Source organism: Macaca fascicularis, chromosome 11 (assembly GCF_037993035.2).
Source record: "Macaca fascicularis isolate 582-1 chromosome 11, T2T-MFA8v1.1".
Classification (NCBI taxonomy): Eukaryota; Metazoa; Chordata; class Mammalia; order Primates; family Cercopithecidae; genus Macaca; species Macaca fascicularis.
This window is the reverse complement of record NC_088385.1, coordinates 3,642,139-3,662,535: the sequence shown is the minus strand read 5'-3', so window position 1 is coordinate 3,662,535 and position 20,397 is coordinate 3,642,139. Positions and strand designations below refer to the sequence as shown.

Here is a 20,397-nt window from a genome sequence, read left to right as displayed (position 1 = left end):
CTTGAGCTCTGTCACCCAGGCTGGAGTGCAGTGGCATGAACATGGCTCACTGCAACCTCAATCTCCCGAGCTCAAGCAGTCCTCCTACCTCAGTCTCCCAAGTAGCTGGGACTACGGGCACATGCCACCACGCCCAGTAATTTTATTTTTGTGGAGACAGGGTCTCACTGTATTGCCCAGGCTGGTTTCGAACTCCTGAGCTCAAGCGATCCGCCCGCCTCAGTCCTCCAAAGTATTGGGGTTGCAGGCATGAGCCACAGCACCCAGCCTTGGAATATGCAGTTGAAGATGTGGAAGTCTCCAGCCCTGAAGTTGAAAGCCAGTGGTCTAGATGAGGCTTTGCTTATCTAGAGTTTCAGAGGAGTGCTTCTCTTCTAATGTTAAATTACATCTGTGCTTTATGCTCCTGGACACTTGACTATGAACTTGACTATCTCATGTAACTCACAGTAGCTTCACCTGCTGATATTTTGTCATTCTAACAAGACTAAAAGCTCCTTAAAGGTAGACTTGGTGTCAACACTTGCATGAATCCCACCATTAGCTGATCTCCTTGAGGGGAGGTGATGGGATATTTGGTGCTGGAAGAAAGTTTGTTTCCTTTTATAAAATCTAATTCTTGCTTCTGATAAATACACATATTTTTGTTTTGCTCTTGGAGAGATAGGAAGAAGCAAATCGTCATCCTACTATATCTGTGGATGCGCTGAAATTTGGTTTTGGCTTGAATCTTCAGAGGGTCAGATAGCCAAAGGCTGATTTCAGCATTAGTTCTGTCTTCCTTGAACTTGTGTGTGATCAAGGATCATGTGGCTGGGTGCGGTGGCTCATGCCTGTAATCTCAGCACCTTGGGAGGCTGGGGCAGGAGGATTGCTAGAGGCTAGGAATTCAAGACCATCCTGGGCAACATAGTGATACCCTGTCTCTACCAAAAAATAAACACAATTTTACATATGAAAAAGCATCATGTGTGTGTCTAAGTTATTATCATATCTAATTAGCATAACTAGGACTTGGATTGCCACTTGGGAAAAATAGTCTTACCTTCCATCGTCCTCAGTTGAAAGTAAATGTTTATTTAAGATCATAAACGTGCATTGCAGTGAGCACAGGAGCAATCCAGCAGCTGTCGTTATTAAGAAATTAAGATGTTATTGTTCCTTCAGTATAACATCAAACTTCTATGATCAGTCTGCTAACTTTTAGAAAAGGTATGAATTGCAATAGCAATAATAATTTATTGAGAATTCATATTTATTCTTGTGTCCTGGAAGTTCATTCTTTGTTGGTAATAGTTTTTGTTTAGTCAGATATTGACTTTAATATGTAGCCCTTTAGCATTTAGCCAAAATGTGATTCAGAGTATCTCTGAGTTTAACTCTTCACATAGGCTTGTGGATGAGATGTTAGATGGCCCTTCTCTCTACAAGTAGCCTCCTCTGGGGAAATTATTTTGGTTTTCCCTTGGGTTTACCTCCTCAGATTTAATTTCCTCACGGGGAGAAAGGTTGCTGGAAGCCCTGACCGGGGTGGGGATTCTCACATAGATTCCTGGATAGGCCACTCTGTCCCTCGTTAGACTCATACACCCTTGGAGAAGAGGGGTATCCTTTTTTAAAGGGGCTCTTGTTTGCCAGGGGCTTCATTGATTAATTATGTGGCACCCCAACCACTTGGGAAAGGAAAGAGAATGATGGAGAACATCCCTCAGCCCCTGTCCTCAGGGCTTGCTCCCACAAATTTATACTTCCTGTAGATGGCCAGCTGGTGGAAAGATGTTTATTGAGCACCTGCTAGGTTCCTAGGTCTCTACCAGAGGCTGTGGAGTGCAGAGTCTGTGACAGAATCTTCCCTTAAGGAGCTTTCCTATACAGAGAAGTAGAGCAGAACCCAGGGCTAGCCAGTGGGGCACAGTTTCCAAGTGCAGAATAGCAGCATCTGGGAAAAGTATTCTGGGAAGGCCTCACAAAGAGCAAGAACTTGAGAAAGAGCTTGAAATATGGAAAATCGTATTTACTTACTTTTAAAAGAGACAAAACATAAAGCTTAAATGTATAGCTTGATACATTTTTCCATACGTATGTGTCCACAAAACTGTCACCCAGATGAAGATGTAGAAAATGTCAGCACCCTTCAGGCTCCTGGATGTTCCCTCCCAGTCAATCGTCATCTCCAACAGTAACCACTATTCTGACCTTTGTCATAATAGATTAGTTTTATCTGTTTTGAACATCTTTCAAGAGGAATCGTATAGTATAGACTCTTTTATGACTGTCTTCCTTCCTTCCACATTATGTTTGTGAAATTCATCCATCTCGTGGCAGACAGGAGTAGCTCATTACCTGTCACTGCTTTGTAATCTTCCATGGTTTGAACACCCCACACTGTATCCATTCTACTGTTGATGACATTGGGGCTTCCAGTTTTTGGCTATGGTGAATGAAGCTTCTCTGGATATATTTGTACATGACTCTTGATGAACATATATGCTTATTTCAGTTTGGTAGATACCTAAGAAATGGAATTGCTGGATTTGGGTTTTCCTTATGTTTGGCTTTGGTAGATACTGACAATTGCCTGTAGTTGTGGTTCAGGTTACACTCCCACCAAATGTGTACAAGAGCACCAGTTGGTCCACACTCTTGCCAACACATGGTATTGTCAGTCCTTTTCATTCTAGTGCACCTGGGGGATGTAGGGCTAGATACGTAATACATAATCTGTATTTTCTCGATAGCTAATTAAGTTGAACGCTTTTCATATACTTATTGGCCATCTATCCAGATGGCCAACTATCCAGTCTTTCACAAAAGAAAGACTTGTCTAAATCTTTGGCTCCTTGTAAAGGATTTTGTTGGCCGGGTGCGGTGGCTCGTGCCTGTAATCCCAGCACTTTGGGAGGCCGAGGCGGGTGGATCACCTGAGGTCAGGAGTTCGAGACCAGCCTGGCTAACATGGTGAAACCCTGTCTCTACTAAAAATACACAAAATTAGCTGGGCGTGGTGGTGGGCTCCTGTAATTCTAGCTACTTGGGAGGCTGAGGCTGGAGAATTGCTTGGACCTGGGAGGTGGAGGTTGCAGTGAGCCGAGATCACACCACTGCACTCCAGCCTGGGTGACAAAGTGAGACTCCATCTCAAAAAAAAAAAAAAAAAAAAAAAAAAGAATTTTGTTGTGTGGTTATTAATCTGTGAGATTTCTTGATATAGATAAGATTTGCTTTAACACACACACACACACATATATATATAATAATTATCTTCTAGTCTGTGGCATGTCTTTTCACTTGAAAAAGGTTTTTTTTTTTTAAATTTAACTTGTCCAGAGTTAATTGAAGCTTTTCTTAATTATCAAAAAGCTGGTAGAGAAAAAGATGGTACAAAAAGAAAATCTGTATCTCACAGTGAATCTGATGTCAGCAAATCACAGAAGAAAAGAGATGCTGCTGACAAACCAAGAGGATTGCCGTAGGTCTCGATCCTGAAAGAATAGTTGGTGCCACAGATGGCAGTGGAAAACTGACGTCTCTCATGAAGTGGAAAGATTCAGGTGAGGCAGACTTCATGCTGGCAAAAGAGGCAAGTGTGAAGTTTTCTCAATGGTAATTGCTTTTTTTTTTTTTTTTTTTGAGAGGGTCTTGCTCTGTTGTCTAGGCTGGAGTGCAGTGGTATGATCTTGGCTCATTGCAACCTCCACCTCCTGGGTTCAAGCGATTCTCTTGCCTCAGCCTCCCAAGTAGCTGGGATTACAGGTGCTCGCCACCATGCCCGGCTAATTTTTGTGTTTTTAGTAGAGACGGGGTTTCACCATGTTGGGTTGGCTGGTCTCAAACTCCTGGCCTCAAGCAATCAGCCCGCCTCAGCCTCCCGAAGTGTCAGGATTACAGGCACGAGCCACTGTGCCCGGCCAGTAATTGCTTTTTATGAAGAGAGACTAACTTGGCATTTTTTGTCCAGAAGATGAAGCTCAATCATTGTTCACGTATGTAATATGAAACATGTGGGTCTTGCTTTTTGATTTACTGATGTGACAAAATAACTACATTCTAATGAAAATCAAGTTTGATATGTTGTTTTGAAAGTAGTGTTGGAAGAGTTGTTGGTTTTTTTTTTTTTCCATCAATAATACTGGTTACTTTGAATAAATAAAAGATTTCCATAGTTGCTTCGTTTTTTAGAAAAGAACATTTGATACCATGGTATATTATTTCTTCTGCATTAGAGAACAGCTTTTCTATATGTTGGGGAAAATTTTCAGTCATTACTCCATCAGAACTTATGGTTTTTTTATTTATATTTTTTGAGACGAAGTTTTGCTTTTGTTGCCCAGGCTGAAGTACAATGGCGCGATCTCGGCTCACTGCAACCTCTGCCTCCTGGGTTCAAGCAATTCTCCTGCCTCAACCTCCCAAGTAGCTGGGATTACAGGCATGCGCCACCATGCCTGGCTAATTTTTGTATTTTTAGTAGAGGGGAGGTTTCTCCATGTTGGTCAGGCTGGTCTTGAACTCCTGACTTCAGGTGATCCGCCCTCCTTGGCCTCCCAAAGTGCTGGGATTATAGGCATGAGCCACTGCACCTGGCCGACCTTGTTTTCTTATAAGCCTAAGGAAAATTCTAGATTTTTATTTTTATTTTTATTTTTTGGTGTGTGTGTGTACACATAAAATGCACATGTAAATGGTTTTTGAAAAAACAATTCACCGAAACAAAAGCCACAGGTAAACTCATGTTTCTGAGATGCTATTATTCTAAGCAAGCTACGAGATAATCACTTCAAGTTAAAGTGAAAATTTTCCTGAAGCCATACTTTTCAAGTGAAATAAGTAATTCTACTTAATAGGACAATTTAAATTGGCTAATTTTAAAGCATCTATATCTACAAATGAAATGGTTTGTTTGCAAAATTCCTAAAAGGATTTTTTTTTTTTTTTCACTGCCATCACTGGAGGTTTCCCCATCCAGATGAGGAAATGATACAAATCCAGCGTGGTTTTTTTTTTTTTTTTTTTTTTTTTTTTTGAGACGGAGTCTCGGGCTGGAGTGCAGTGGCCGGATCTCAGCTCACTGCAAGCTCCGCCTCCCGGGTTTACGCCATTCTCCTGCCTCAGCCTCCCGAATAGCTGGGACTACAGGCGCCCACCACCTCGCCCAGCTAGTTTTTTGTATTTTTTTTTAGTAGAGACGGGGTTTCACCGTGTTAGCCAGGATGGTCTCGATCTCCTGACCTCGTGATCCGCCCGCCTCGGCCTCCCAGAGTGCTGGGATTACAGGCTTGAGCCACCGCGCCCGGCCCCAGTGTGTTTTAATTAGCTAAACAAAACTGAGTTAAACGAACATTTGACAATTTCTCCAGAGGGCCATTCCTTAAAAAAAAGTTGAAATCTCTGTTGCTATATTGACTAAAAGGTCATGATTCATGGAATATATAAGACTTGGCTCATAAAAACCTAATCAGATGGTTAGAGATGTTGGCAATCTAGGACCCGCTGCCATAAATGTGTGAACAACCTTTTGGAATGAAAACTATTGACCTGCATGTTTCTTCTTTACCCCAATGTAGGGATTCAATCAGGCTGGTGGGAAAAATATTAGAGATCATTATAGAGATAGATGCAAATCTTCCTGGAAGGCCGAGAAATTTGCATAACTTTGGTAATAGATCTGGCTAAAGGCAGCCTGTTCCCTGTACCTTTAGTTAAATAAATTAAAGTAGTAACAAAAGAATGTGGGGAAGTTATCTAGCTAGCTTGTTTACTCTTGTGGTCTTAAGACTAACCTTTGATGTACGGTGGGAGCTTAAGTGCTTTCTACTCAGGAAGTCCACAATGTCAATTACCCTCTAGTGGTGTTGACTCAAGTCTTTTGTCAATTAATCTTTACCAGTAAATGCGCATCTCCCTAGCTGGTCAGGGCAACTGTTTACGGGACTCTGCTGGAGTCAGTAAGCGACTCGGGGACACTCAGCTGGACTGGCAGAGCAGAATATCTGTGTGTCAGTGTACCTCATTCATCTGTCCCTGGGTCAGGGGTCTGCAAAGGACAGACCTCCTGCAGCTGGTGTCCCCGTGTGAGGAGCGCTACCACACCCCAACTCGTTCCTTCCGTGTAGACTCAGTATTTCTTTATTGGTTCAGCAAAAGCCAGAAAAACAACTCTGTAGCAAGCAGAATGTTATTGTACTATATATTGTTTAATTTATTGTAAATACTGGTGAACAGTGGTCAATAAATAGTTTTATATTCCTTCAAAAAAAGAAAGAGAAAGAAAGAAAGAGAAAGAAAGAAAGAAAAAGAAAAAAAGAAAGAAAAGAGAAAGAGCGAGCTTGCAGGGTGTGCATAGGTTGTCTGCAAACGCTATGCCATTCTGTATTAGGGACTTGAGCACCTGTGATGTTGGTATCTTCAGGAGAGGGTCCTGGAGCCAATCCCCCACGGATACTGCGGAATGACTGTATTTGGATTTTGATAGAAAGCTGAGAAACCCGGAACGTCAGAGACATCCTCTCAGCAGTAGAAAGCCGAGTTAGTATCAGGAGAAGCCAGTGGTTAAATTCACAGTCTTTTTACACACAAGAGCAAAACACACTTTACAACAACGGTGGAAAAAACTCCATGATCGCTCACTGAAGGGAATTAAAGATGCAGTGATAGTTACAACACGGCAACAGCACATATTGACAAGCGAGATCTCATCCAAGAGTTTAGGGTGTGGTGGGGGGAGCCAGAGCCTCTCTGAGGATGCATCCTCCTTTGAAAGCACTGACCTAGCCCCTGCGTCCACGAACGTGGGAAAAGTATGGGAGACGGCAGAGTCTCAGCAACCCCTCATTCCAGTTTGTCTCCTTAGACAGCATCCACATCCCCCATCCTCCATCAGCTGCTTTTCCGGCTTCCCGATCCTGCAGTTGTTTTTGCAAAGCGGAGAGAGGTGACTGTGCTTAGGACAATGCTTCACATTGCCAGGAGAGGGCAGCAGATCACGCCCCCATTCCCCGCTCTGCCTTGGCGCTGTCCAGGATTCCAGTGAATTTTCAAGGGTTGTTGAGTGGTCACAGGAGCCAGGCTGTGTGCCAGGCACTGGGAGTGCAAAGCCAACTGAGATACGGGGCCCTGCTCTGCAGGAGGCTGTGGTCTAAGAGGGTGAGGCAGCCATGGAAACATACAGGTCCAAACAGTGGGGTGAGGCACTGGGGCAGAAGGCTCTTCAGGGGCTGTGGGGTCCCCAGGAGGTAGGGAGAGGAGGAGTATCAGAAAACCCCCAGCTGGGGCCGGGCGCGGTGGCTCAGGCCTGTAATCCCAGCACTTTGGGAGGCCGAGGCCGGTGGATTGCTTGAGGTAAGGAGATCGAGATCAGTTTGGCCAACATGGTGAAACCCTGTCGCTACCAAAAATACAAAGATGAGCAGGATGTGGTGGCTGGTGCCTACAGGCTACTCTGGAGGCTGAGGCACGAGAATCACTTGGACCCTGGAGGCGGAGGTTGCCGGTGAGCTGAGATCACACCTCTGCATTCCAGCCTGGGTGACAGAGCTAGACTCTGTCTCAAAATAAACAAACAAAACCCCACACAGCCAGCAGGTAGAGGTGCTTGGGCTGAGTCTGGGGAGCAGGTAGGTTTTCCTGGTTCCTAGGCCAGGCCGCACACACCAGGCAGGGGAGTCGGGGCTCAGCGTGACACTACAGGGTGCACTCAGGCTTGAACACAGGGCACTGGGGGCAGGAGAAGGATCTCAGAAAGGGGGAGGATCACGGAAGGCTGTCCTCCATGGCCACACTAAGACCTGAGACCTCCTGGGCTCAGATGATCCTCCTGCCTCAGCCTTCGGAATAGCTGGGACTACAGGTGTGTGTCACCATGCCCAACACATTTCTTAATTATTTGGAAAGATGGAGTCTGCCTATGTTGCCAAGGCTGGTCTCAAAATACTGGGCTCAAGTGACCCTCCTGCCTCAGCCTCCCAAAGTGCTGAGATTGCAGATGTGAACCACCATGCCTGGTCCATTTCAATTATTTTTAGTGTATTTGGTATATTTACAGAATTGTGCAACCATCACCAACATCTACTTTTGGAACATTCTGTCATCCCAGAAACTGGTGCCTGTCAGAGTTACTTTTAATTCTCATCCCCAGCCCTAGGCAACAAGTTATCTACTTTCTGTCTCTATATTAGGCTCTTCTGGATATTTCATATAAACTGAATCAGGCAATGTGAGTTCTTTTGCATCTAGCTTCTTTCACGAGCCATTGCATTGTTGAGGCTGATCAATGTAGTAGCACGTATCAGAACTTCCTTTTGATTGCTGAACAGTATTCCGTTGTATATTCCATGTTTTAATCCCTTTGCCAGTTGATGGCCATTTGGGTTGTCTTGACCTTTTGGTTCTTGTGAATGGTGCTGCCATGACCATTCACATACAAGCCTCTGTGTGGATGTACATTTTCATTTTCCCTGGGTACATACCTAGAAGTGAAGTTGCTGGGTTTAAGGCAATTCTATTTTTAACATTTTGAGAAACCGTCATACTATCTTCCAAAAAAGTGGCTGCACCATGTTATTTATTTATTTATTTATTTATTTATTTATTTATTTATTTTGAGATGGAGTTTCACTCTTGTTAACCAGGCTGGAGTGCAATGGTGCAATCTCAGCTCATTGCAACCTCTGCCACCCAGATTCAAGTGATTCTCCTGCCTCAGGCTCCCAAGTGGCTGGGATTACAGTCAGCTAATTTTGTATTGTTTTTAATGGTGAAAAGATATACATATATTTAGAATTAGCCAGCTGGACTCAGTTTAGATGATCCCAATTTTGTTGGCAACATTCAAAGCATCGTAATCAGGAGCCGACCGAACATACACCTTCCTCTCTCCATCAGGCCAAATCGGGGTGTTGAATTTGGCCACATCCATGTCACAGAGCTTCTTCTCCGCCTGTTGGATCTGGTTCTTGTTGGCTTTAACGTCCTTAACGGACACAAGCAGTTGTTGTCTTCTGTCTTCTTCATGGCCGACTCAGTGGTCAGCAGAAACTTTTTTTTTTTTTTTTTTTGAGACAGAGTCTGGCTCTGTCACCCAGGCTGGAGTGCAGTGGCCGGATCCCAGCTCACGGCAAGCTCCGCCTCCCGGGTTCCCGCCATTCTCCTGCCTCAGCCTCCCAAGTAGCTGGGACTACAGGCGTCCGCCACCTCGCCCGGCTAGTTTTTTGTATTTTTTAGTAGAGACGGGGTTTCACCGTGTTAGCCAGGATGGTCTCGATCTCCTGACCTTGTGATCCGCCCGTCTCAGCCTCCCAAAGTGCTGGGATTACAGGCTTGAGCCACCGCGCCCGGCCGGTCAGCAGAAACTTAATGACAGCATAGTGGTCAAGCTCATTTCTCCTGGGGGCACTCTTCCGAGGATATTTGGGCTGCCTCCAGAGTTGCAGTGTCTTGGGCCACTGGGATGTTGGTGACATGTAGATCTTCTGTTTTTTGTGGCTGTGGACACCTTTCAACACTGCCTTCTTGTCCTTCAAAGCCTTGGCTTTGACTTTGGTTTTAGGAGGGGCAGGAGCTTCCTTCTTCGCTTTCTGTGCCATCTTGTGAAAAAGTAATTTTGTATTTTTAGTAGAGATGGGGTTTCACCATGTCGGTCAGGCTGGTCTTGAACTCCTGACCCAGGCTGGTCTCGAACTCCTGATGCACGCACCTCAGCCTCCCAAAGTGCTGGGATTACAGGTGTGAGCCATTGCACCTGGCCTGCACCATTTTATATTTTCACTGGCAGTATATGAGGATTTTGATTTCTCCACATCCTCTCCAGCACTTGCTGTTATCTGCTGATTGGTTATAGTCATTCTAGTGGGTGTGAAGTGACATCTCATTGTGGATCAATTTACTTTTTCCTAGTGACTAATGATGTTGAGCACTTTTTAATGTGCTTATTGGACATTAATATATATTCTTAGGCCAGGCGTGATGGCTCACACCAGCACTTTGGGAGGCCGAGGTGGGCGGATCATGGAGCTGGGAGTTGGAGACCAGCCTGACCAACATGGTGAAATGTTGGGAGCAGGCCCCAAAATCTGACCATAAACTGGCTCCAAAACTGGCCATAAACAAAATCTCTGCAGCACTGTGACATGTTTGTGATGGCCATGACGCCCACGCTGGAAGATTGTGGGTTTACCAGAATGAGGGCAAGGAACACCTGGCCCATCTGCATTCTTAAGCCACAAACAATAGCATGAGTGATCTGTGCCTTAAGGACGTGCTCCTGCTACAGATAACTAGCCAGACCCATCCCTTTATTTTGGCCCATCCCTTTATTTCCCATAAGGAAGACTTTTGGTTAATCTATAATCTATAGAAACAATGCTTATCACTGGCTTGCCATCAATAATTATGTGGGTAAATATGTGTTCATGGCTGTCAGCTCTGAAGGCTGTGAGACCCCTGATTTCCCACTCCACACCCTGTATTTCTGTGTGTGTTTCTTTAGTTCCTCTAGTGCCACCGGGTTAGGGTCTCCATGACTGAGCTGGTCTTGGCAAGTGGTGCCCATACGTGGGGCTCAAACCCGGGTCGGAGGGTTGCTGGAGCAATGGTTGGAGAATGTGGCACTAAGCTGGAGGACACCCGAGTAATCTTAAGCAATCCCCGTGGTGGGTAAGAAGGGGAGCTCGGAAGCATCAGGATAACAATGGGACAAGTGTGGGCTCTGGTTCATTCCACCTTGGAACCTTTTCACACTAGTGATAAGGAGGAAGGAGACTATAATGAAGTAACAGAAGAGGTGACAGAGCAGGTTTTTTTTTTGCCAGCTAAAGCTAAAGCGGCAAAGGAGGAAGAGGTTCATCCCTACCCTTCTGTACCCCCTCCTTATTTTGAAGAAAAAGATTGGCTTGACCCTCCAGATCTTTCTTTTCCAGAGGACCCTGGGAAAAAAGTAGTTGCCCCAGTGACTGTTCGAGCAGCACCTCAAGCTACCGCTCTCAGTTCTATTCAGGCAGGAATTCAGCAAGCTAGAAGAGAGGGTGATTTAGAGGCTCGGCAGTTCCCTGTTAGAATACAACCCCCAGATCAACAGGGAAATATTATAGCTACATTTGAGCCTTTTCCTTTTAAATTTCTCAAGGAATTTAAACAAGCTATTAATCAGTATGGACCAGGTTCTCCTTTTGTAATGGGACTGTTAAAGATTGTTACTGTTTCCAGTCGGATGATTCGTTCTGAGTGGGACGCTCTTACTCGAGCTTGTCTAACTCCTACTCAGTTCTTACAATTTAAAACTTGGTGGGCAGATGAAGCTTCCATTCAGGCTGCTCACAACGCCCAGGCCCAACCTCAAATTAATATAACTGCAGACCAACTTTTAGGGGTCGGTGGCTGGGCTGGTTTAGATGCACAAGTAAGTGGTCATGCAGGTCGATGCCATAGAATATAGTGGTCAAACTCATTTCTCCTGTGTGCGTTAGAGCTTGGGAAAAAAAATCAGTTCAGGAGGAGAACAATATCCTTCCTTTAGTGCTGTCAAACAAGGACCAAAAGAACCATGTGCAGATTTTATAGCTTGGTTACAGGAGTCTCTTAAAAAGGTGATTGAAGATTCGGCTACTCAGGATATAGTGTTGCAGTTATTAGCTTTTGACAATGCTAATCCCAATTGCCAGGCTGCTCTGTGACCTATTCGAGGGAAAGCACATTTAGTTGATTATATCAAGGCCTGTGACAGTATTGGAGGCAATCTGCATAAAGCTACTTTGTTGGTACAAGCTATGTCAGGACCGAAAGTGGATAAAGGAAATACTGCATTTCCTGGAGCTTGTTTTAACTGTGGGAAGCATGGTCATACTAAAAAAGAATGTAGAAAAAAATCAGTGAGTCAGGCCGCTAGACAGAGGAAAAAAGAAAACTGCTAAGCCTGAAATATGTCCAAAATGTAAAAAAGGAAAACACTGGGCTAATCAGTGTCACTCTAAGTTTGATAAAGATGGGAACCTGATTTTGGGAAACGCCATGAGGGGCCCGTCCCGGGCCCCATTCCAAACTGGGGCATTTCCAGCTCAGGCCATTCCCTCAACCCTGTGCAATGTCTGTCCCCTGCCACAGCCGGTAGTGCCGCAGTAGATTTATGCTGCACAAAAGCTGTTAGCTTTCTGCCTGGGGAACCCCCACAAAAGGTCCCAACAGCAGTCTATGGACCCTTGCCACTGGGGACGATAGGATTACTTCTGGGAAGGGCTAGTTTAAGTTTAAAAGGAGTACAAATACATACAGGAGTCATTGATTCAGATTACAATGGGGAAATTCATATTGTTATATCTACTTCTGTTCCCTGGAAAGCAGAGCCAGGAGAGCACGTAGCACAGCTCCTGATTGTGCCGTATGTGGAAATGGGGAAAAGTGAAATTAAATGAACAGGAGGATTTGGAAGCACAAATAAACAAGGCAAAGCAGCTTATTGGGTGAATCAAATTACTGATAAATGTCCTACCTGTGAAATAACTGTTCAAGGAAAGAAATTCAAAGGTTTGGTAGATACAGGAGTGGATATTTCAATCATTTCTCTATAGCACTGGCCGTATGTGGCCAATTCAACCTGCTCCATTTAACACAGTTGGAGTTGGTGAAGCCCCTGAAGTATATCAAAGTAGTTATGTTTTGTATTGTGAAGGGCCCGATGGACAACCTGGGACTATTCAGCCTATTGCAACTTCTGTACCTATGAATTTATGGGGAAGAGATTTATTACAACAGTGGGGAGCACAAGTTCTAATTCCTGAGCAATTATACAGCCCTCAAAGTCAACATATGATGCACGAAATGGGGTATGTCCCTGGTATTGGACTAGGAGAAAATTTGCAAGGTTTGGAGGAATCTCTTCGAGTGGAAAGACAAAGTTCCCGCCAAGGTTTAGGATATGATTTTTGATGGTGGCCATTGTTAAGCCTACAGAACTTATACCTGCTTTTAATATGCCTATTAATGTGATTTCTGATTCTTCATACATGGTTCATTTCACATAGTTAATTGAAAATGCTCAGTTACGATTTCATACAGTTGAACAACTGATGACAAAAACAAAAAAGGGGGAGAAACAGGGATGACGGGACACCACATATACAGTTGAATCTAGCATTATTAACTAAATTTTTTGAGCCTGCCCAAAGGCCAGATGTTATCAGCAGCTGAACAGCATCGACAGAAACCAGGTGCAGACAGAAGCAGAACAACCGGTTTGGTGGAGAGATCTGATAACAAAAAGTTGGGAAATAGGTAAAACAATAACTTGGGGGAGAGGTTATGCTTGTGTTTCTCCAGGCCAAAATCAACAGCCAATTTGGATATCATCGAGACACATGAAACCTTATCATGAGTCAGATGCCAAGGAAGAGACTCCAGGAGGATCCTGAGGACCCCCCAGTTGTAGCCATGTCAAGACTGATGCTGAGGAAGACCCCAGCTATCACAAGCAACACCCGTCAAACACAGCCACCCACCTGGGGACAGATCCAGAAGCCGTCACAGATAGCGGGAGAAAACCTGAGGAAAGCGGGACAACCAGTCACAATGAATAATTGAATGGTAGCTATGAGAGCGGTGATCACCATGGCCCTGAGTGTTCCTTCAACAAGGGCTGACACAGAGAACAATTATACTTATGGGGCATATTTATCAAACTTGGCTGGCAATAGTGCCTGGATGTAATCGCTCTATGACGCAGTTACACATGCTTTCTGGTCTCAGTATTTACCATAATAAATCTGCTCCTGTAATTGAAGTAAACAGCCCTCAAAAACCTATTTGTAAACAGAATTGGACCTGGCCAGAAAAAATGAACATACTTGTTTAGGACGATTGCGTTGCAGAACAGACAGAGGTGCTGTGCAACGATGCCTATGGAATCATTGTTGATTGGTCCTCTAAGGGGACATTTAGCTTGAATTGCACCTTTCAGTCTGCCACACTATGCTCAGCTGGTCAGAATAAAATGGTCAGATGGTAGAAATGATAAGAAATATGGCAAGAGTTCCTATTATCTGGAAACATGGTGGTATAGTGGCACCTCAACCTCAAATGATACGGCCCACTCTAGGAACTACACATAAGGATTTGTGGAAACTATTAAGAGCTCTTAATAAGATCAAAATTCGGGAAAGAATAAAAAAGCATCTAGAAGGATACTCTACAAATTTGTCTTTGGATATTGCAAAATTAAAAGGACAAATATTTAAAGCATCCCAGGCACACCCAACCTTAATGCCAGGAACTGGAGTGCTTGAAGGAGCTGCAGACAGAATAGCAGCTAGTAACCCATTACAATGGATAAAAATCCTTAGAAGCTCTGTGATTTCAATGATGATTGTGCTCTTAATCTGTGTTGTTTGTCTTTGTCTGCGGATGAGGATCTTGACTCCTGCAAGCAGTAGCTCACTGTGACAAAGCTGCCTTTACTTTTATTGCTTTGCAAAACAAAGAAAGGGGGGCATGTTGGGAACAGGCCCCCAAATCTGGCCATAAACTGGCCATAAATAAAATCTCTGCAGCACTGTGACATGTTCATGATGACCATGACACCCACGCTGGAAGGTTGTGGGTTTACCGGAATGAGGGCAAGGAACACCTGGCCCACCCAGGGCGGAAAACCGCTTAAAGGCATTCTTTTTTTTTTTTGAGACGGAGTCTCGCTCTGTCGCCCAGGCTGGAGTGCAGTGGCCGGATCTCAGCTCACTGCAAGCTCCGCCTCCCGGGTTCACGCCATTCTCCTGCCTCAGCCTCCCGAGTAGCTGGGACTACAGGCGCCCACCACCTTGCCCGGCTAGTTTTTTGTATTTTTTTTTAGTAGAGGCGGGGTTTCACCGTGTTCGCCAGGATGGTCTCGATCTCCTGACCTCGTGATCCGCCCGTCTCGGCCTCCCAAAGTGCTGGGATTACAGGCTTGAGCCACCGCGCCCGGCCTTAAAGGCATTCTTAAACCACAAACAATAGCATGAGTGATCTGTGCCTTAAGGACGGGCTCCTGCTGCAGATAACTAGCCAGACCTATCCCTTTATTTCAGCCCATCCCCTTATTTCCCGTAAGGAATACTTTTAGTTAATCTACAATCTACAGAAACAATGCTTGTTACTGGCTTGCTGTCAATAAATATCTGGGTAAATCTCTGTTCGAGGGTATCAGCTCTGAAGGCTGTGAGACCTCTGATTTCCCACTCCACACTCTATATTTCTGTGCGTGTGTCTTTAATTCCTCTAGTGCCGCTGGGTTAGGGTCTCTACGACCCAGCTGGTCTCAGCAGTGAAACCCTGTCTCTACTAAAAATACAAAAATTAGCCAGGTGTGGTGGTGCATGCCTGTAATCCCAGCTACTCAGGAGGCTGAGGCAGGAGAATCACTTGAACCCAGGAAGTGGAGGTTGCAATGAGCCAAGATCGTGCCACTGCACTCCAGCCTGGGTGACAGAGCGAGACTCCATCTCAAAAAAAAATATATATATATAAAAATTATATATATTTATGTATATAAATAAATATATATTTATAAATAAATATATATTTATATATATTTTCCTCCTTTCCCAGGTCTCATTAGGTTGCCCAGTCTTGTCTTGAACTATGATTTTGGTATTGTATCTAAAAACATCAATGCCTTACACAAGAACACATGGATTTACTCCTATGTTTTCGTCTAAGAGTTTTATAGTTTTAGTTTTTACATTTAGATCTGTGATCCATTTTCAGTTAATTTTGTGTGTGGTGTTAGACATAATTTGCACATCGATATCCTATTTCCCCACCACCATTTGTTGAAAAGATTATTCCTGGCTGGACACAGTGGCTCACGCCTGTAATCCCAGCACTTTGGGAGGCCGAGGCAGGAGTACTGCTTGAGTCCAGGAGTTTAAGTCCAGCCTGGGCAACATGGTGAGACACCTGTCTCTACAAAAACAAAAACAAGAAAAGACTATTTCTTTCCAAATGAAGTTTCTTGACCCATTTGTCAAATAATTGACTTTAAATGTAATGATTTCTTTCTGGGATTTCAGTTACTCTTCAATTAATTAATTAACCATTTTTTGGGGGGACAGAGTCTCATTCTGTTGTGCAGTCTGGAGTGCCAGTGGTATGATTATATCTCACTGCAGCCTCAAGCTCCTGAGCTCAAGTCATCCTCCTGCCTCAGTTGCCTAAGTAGCTGAGACTATAAGTGTACGTCACCATTCCTGGCTAATATTTTATTTTATTTTATTTTATTTTATTTTACTTTATTTTAGTAGAGACAGAGTCTCGCTGCATTGCCCAGGCTGGTCTTGAACTCCTGGCTTCAAAGGCTCCTCTCTTCATGGCCCTTTGAAATGTTGGGATTACAGGTGAAAGACGCCACACCTGGCCTTTATTTCTTTTTACTTTTTTTTTTTTTTTTTTTTTGAGACGGAGTCTTGCTGTGTCGCCCGGGCTGGAGTGCAGTGGCTCCGCCTCCGGGGTTTACGCCATTCTCCTGCCTCATCCTCCCGAGTAGCTGGGACTACAGGCGCCGGCCATCTCGCCCGGCTAGTTTTTTGTATTTTTTAGTAGAGACGGGGTTTCACCGTGTTAGCCAGGATGGTCTCGATCTCCTGACCTCGTGATCCACCCGTCTCGGCCTCCCAAAGTGCTGGGATTACAGGCTTGAGCCACCGCGCCCGGCCTCTTTTTACTTTTTTTTAGACATTGCCCAGGTTGGAGTGTAGCAGCCAATCATAGCTCACTGTAGCCTCAAACTCCTAGGCTCAAGAGATCCTCCCACCTCAGCTTCCTGAGTAGGTGGATTGCAGGCACGCACAACCATGCTTGGCTAATTTTTTAAAAATTAAATTAATTTAATTTTTAAATTAATTTAATTCAGACTGCCTGAAATGGTCACTCAGGCAGTCTGCCTCCAAAGACCAAACCCTGGATCACAGTGCTCTCTCTCCAGCACACACTTCCATTCAATTTTTTTTTTTTTTTAATAGAGACAGTTCTCACTCTCTATGTTGCCCAGGCTGGTCTCAAACTCCTGGCCTCAAGGGATCCCCCAAACTCAGCCTCCCAAAGTTCTGCAATTATTGGCATGAGCACTCAGCCCAAGCTTTCAGTTATTCTCTGGTGACCTATACATCTGTCCTTATGCTGATACCATACTCACTTGATTACTTCGTAGTAAGTTTTGAAATTAGGAAGATAGGTCCTCCAGCCTTGTTCTTCTTTTTCGGGATTGTTTTGCTTATTCTGGGTCCTTTGCATGTCCATATGAATTTTAGGATCAGCTCATCAATTTCTGCAGAAAAGGCAGCTGAGATTTTGATAGGAATTGGGTTAAACCTGTAGACCAATTAGGAATATTGACAATAATCTCTAGTCTTCTCATCCATAAACATGGAATAGCTTTGATTTATTTAAAGTCATCTTTAATTTCTTTCAACAATGTTTTAAAGTTGTTAGTGTACAAGTCTTGCTTTTGTGAAATTTATTCGTAATATTCTATTCTTTGAGATGTTATTTTGAGTGAAATAATTTTCTAATTTTCGTTTTTGGATTGTTCATTGCTAGAACTACAGTTGTACAGAAATACAATCAATTTTTTTTTTTTTTTTTTGAAACAGAGTCTCGCTTTGTCACCAGGCTGGAGCGCAGTGGCGCGATCTCGGCTCACTGCAACCTCCGCCTCCCGGATTCAAGTGATTCTCCTGCCTCAGCCTCCTGAGTAACTGGGACTACAGGTTAGCACCACCAAGCCCAGCAAATTTTTGTATTTTTAGTAGAGATGGGGTTTCACCATGTTGGCCAGGATGGCCTCGATCTCTTGACTTCGTGATCCGCCTGCCTTGGCCTCCCAGAGTGCTGGGATTACAGGTGTGAGCCACCTCGCCCAGCCATAAATAAATGTTTTAAGAAATATGTAACACCAAAGTTAACAAGAAAAAATGTAAAGGTCTTTAAAGGGTGTTTTTTTTTTTTTTTTTTTGGCATTACATTTTTGGCAAATTATACTGGGAACATTCTAACTCGGGCTGGGTTGAGGTAGGAGAAAAATACAAAAATTAGCCAGGTGTGGTGGTGCATGCCTGTAATCCCAGCTACTCAGGAGGCTGAGGCAGGAGAATCGCTTGAACCTGGGGAGGCGGAGGTTGCGGTGAGCTGAGATCGCGCCACTGCACTCCAGCCTGGGCAACGAGTGCGAAACTCTGTCTCAAAAAAAAAAAAAAAAAAAAGAACCTTCGTGACATGAATGAATATGAAGGGCATTCATAACATTAAGCAAATAAGCCAGAAACCACACAGAGAAGCAAAACCACACAGTGTCACTTACATGTGGAATCTGAAAAAGTTGAACTCAAAGGAACAGAGAGTAGAATGGTGGTTATCAAGGGCTGGGGGTGCTGACTGGGGAGATGCTTGTCGGAGCTAGGCAGGAGGAAGAAGTTCCAGAGATCTGCTGTATACCATGGTGATTAGAGTTAACAACCCCACAGTGCAGACAGGAAAATAGTGAAGAGAGTAGGTTTGAAGTGTTCTCACCACAAAAAATGGTAACTGTGTGAGGCCACGCATGTTACATAACTCAGTGTGTTCATATTTGAAAAACACCACCTTGTGCACCATAAATATATCCAATTTTTCTTTCGTTCTTTTTTTTCTTTTGAGACAGAGTCTCACTCTGTCTCCCAGTCTGGAGGGCAGTGGTGCAGTCTCAGCTCACAAACAAAAACAAAGTAGAGGGAACAGCATGAGCCTGGAGAACCTTTTCACTGCAGGGCCAGCTGGTGGGGCCACCTTTTGGGTAGATGAGAAGGTGCTGACTCCTGTGGAGTGAAATCAAGGGGCAGAGAAAAGCCCTCCCTGTGCCCTGGAAATGCCCCCGTGGCTGGAGCATCCTCCCATTTCATGGATGCTTGCTGTTATGTGTTCCTGCAGAGCCTGCAATGATTGCTGCCCGGGGACCGGGGTGCAGTCATGTTTTATAAAACACACAGGAGCACTGAAGAGCCAGGTTGCGTGAACTTTGGGAAAATTGTTTATCTGGTGATTCTCAACCCGTTTGGAGACTCGGGGCCAGCTTTGAGAAGCTGGTGAAGGCACATTTGCACAAGATTTTGCACACAATCCCAGAGAGTCTCAGGCCCTGTGAAACTCATCCCTAATCCCCAGATGCAGAGCTCCTGCTTTATGCCGCTGCAGTTTATGCCTTAGTAAGAAAGAATGACTAAGAAGAAGGTTTAGCTGGGGTGATGGGGAGTGCAGATTTCTGCGGGGAATAGGGATGTGAGAAAGGGCTCTGAGGGAAGAAGAGGCGCAGAGAAAGGGAGCAGTGTGACCCAGGAGACCTCTGTGTGACCTTGACACACTGGCTCAAGGCCTAGGCTGGTCAGAACGCACATGTCCTGAGTGACCCTGCCCCCTTTGTCAAAGACCACTGTGCGTGGGGAGAAGTTTCTGGGCATCTCCATAGGACATGCCCTGTGTGTTGGACGGACAAGCAAGCTACGTTTCTCAGCAGTAACTGCAAATGACGATGGGGAGACAAATCATGGAGCTGTCACGAATCCTGGAACGACTTGGCCATTTCCTACAGGGTGACCCTGAGACCCAGGGCACTCGCTAAGGACACTCACCGCCTTAACTCAGTGATGAGCTGTTTTTCCTGTGTGCAGGTCTTCGCTAGGTGCTCTTACACCTCTGTCCTCACAGCAGCCCTGAAAGGAGAATGCATGGGAGGCAGTGTGGCCAGGCTGCCTGTGCAGACCACTGGCGTTCAAGTGGCATTTACCAGGGGTGAGACCTTGAGCCGATCCCTTGTCTTTCCCGAGCCTCCTCCTTCTCGTCTGTAAAACGGTAACAGCGCGCCGGCCTCTCAAGGGTGGTTCGGTCAGGACGATGACCGTGAAAGCACAGTGTGGAGCTGCATCCGTTTTCTCTTGACGTGTCACAAATTACCAAAATACGTACTCTTCGTGATTGTAGGACTGAATCCCCTGTTTTCCAGCTGGATGTCAGCCGGGGCAACGCTCACCTCAGGGAGGCCAACCATGTTCCTTGTCCCGAGGCACCTCCAGCTTCGGAGCCAGCAATGCTTCCTCATTGGATCCCTCTCGCCCTTGAGTCTCGCTGCCTTCCCTTCCTCTGACCTCTAGACCCAGATGTAGAAGGGCTCATGTGGTTAGGTCAAGCCCACAGGGATCATCCCCCTATATAAATGCCAACTGCAAAATCCCTTCCCATCAACACCCATTACTGAGTCACTGAGTAACTGACAGAAGATGTGTGTGTACCAGGACCCTGGAATTTTGGGGGCCATCTCAGAAATCTGCCTCCGTGAGGCCGATGTTATAGGATTTTTATTTGCATTTTAAAATTTTATTAAAAATAAAAGAATTTTTATTCTTTTCAACGGCT

General features: G+C 44.8%; 1 pseudogene; it reads right to left on the bottom strand.

Annotated features, from left to right (window-relative positions):
* Positions 1-8,647: 8,647 nt before the first annotated feature.
* On the bottom strand, positions 8,648-9,581 carry LOC107126623 (large ribosomal subunit protein uL23-like; annotated as a pseudogene).
* Between the last annotated feature and the right edge of the window lie 10,816 nt (positions 9,582-20,397).